Here is a 1,519-nt window from a genome sequence, read left to right as displayed (position 1 = left end):
GCTCCCCGCAGAGCAGAGAGCCCGATGTGGGGCTCGGTCCCAGGACCCTGACATCACGACCCAAGCCGAAGGAAGAGGCTTTAACCCACTGATCTACCCAGGCACCCCTTTCATTTTTCTTATATTACTTATTAAAGATTTACTTTTTGTGATAATGTGGAACTAAACTGGTATAAATTTGTCAATTTCAATCATTTATTAAAATAGTTAATTTTAGTATGCCATGGCCATGTCTTATAACATGAGAGATCCATCTCTACCAGCACCAACTTTTTTTTTTTAAAGGTTTCTTTTAAAAGTTGCTAAACACTTGGTCCTGACAGGAAACATGCACTAACAGAGGATGGAACAGAAGAATGGCAGCTCTTTCACGGGGTTTATCCTGCTGGGGTTCTCTGACCGGCCTCAACTGGAGCTAGTCCTCTTTGTGGTTCTCCTGATCTTCTACCTGTTCACTCTGCTGGGAAACACCACCATCATTGCCTTGTCCTACCTCGACCCACATCTACATACTCCCATGTACTTTTTCCTCTCCAACCTAAGCTTCCTGGACCTGTGTTACACGACCAGCAGTGTCCCGCAGCTCCTGGTTTATCTCAGGACAGCAGACAAGTCCATCTCATTTGGTGGCTGTGTAGTTCAACTGTTTGTCTTCTTAGGGCTGGGATGCACGGAATGCATTCTGTTAGGGGTCATGGCGTTTGACCGCTATGCAGCCATCTGCAAGCCCCTGCAGTACACCGTGATCATGCACCCCCGTCTCTGTGCCCTCATGGCTTCTGCGTCATGGTTCATTGGTTTTGGCAACTCCCTGTTGCAGACAGTGCTCATCTTCCTTTTACCACTTTGTGGGAGAAATAAAATAGACCATTTCCTTTGTGAGATTCCCGCACTGCTTAAGCTTGCCTGTGTAGACACCACTGTGAATGAGTCTGAGCTCTTCTTTGCCAGTGTGATCATTCTCATTGTACCTGTGGCACTAATCATCTTCTCCTATGGTCAGATCGTCAGGGCGGTCTTAAGAATAAAGTCATCTGCAGGGCAGAGGAAAGCATTTGGCACATGTGGGTCCCACATCACAGTGGTCTCCCTGTTCTATGGCACGGCCATCTATGCTTACCTCCAGCCCAGCAACAACTACTCCCAGGATCAGGTCAAGTTTGTTTCTCTGTTCTATGCCATCGTCACCCCCACGGTCAACCCCGTCATATATACACTGAGGAACAAGGATGTGACGGGAGCAATGAAGAAGGTACTTTGCAGGGACCAGGACTCCAGATGACTGGGCAGGGAAGACCCTTTGATGGAACACATTGAATGCCAGAGTGATTAAGATGTTTGTGACCTACATGGATCATCTCAAATTTCCCGTGATAAGTCTCAAGGGAATTTACTTACCTCATTCTTTGGAGCAAATGAGTGCTCAAATCCAAGTTCATGGATCCACAGAACTTCCAGAGAGGCTGATTTTTGTTCCTAGATTATTTGCATCTATATATGGATTTATTATTTAATTTGA

At 46.0% G+C, this 1,519-nt stretch overlaps 1 pseudogene across 1 annotated transcript; it reads left to right on the top strand.

Annotated features, from left to right (window-relative positions):
• Window positions 1-343: 343 nt before the first annotated feature.
• On the top strand, window positions 344-1,282 carry LOC309864866 (putative olfactory receptor 2B8 pseudogene; annotated as a pseudogene). Its single transcript has one exon. The product of its transcript is annotated as a putative olfactory receptor 2B8 pseudogene (transcript).
• Window positions 1,283-1,519: the final 237 nt, after the last annotated feature.

This window comes from Mustela nivalis (genome assembly GCF_964662115.1).
Source record: "Mustela nivalis genome assembly, chromosome: 5".
NCBI classification, from domain to species: Eukaryota; Metazoa; Chordata; class Mammalia; order Carnivora; family Mustelidae; genus Mustela; species Mustela nivalis.
This window is presented reverse-complemented; position numbering and strand designations above follow the sequence as displayed.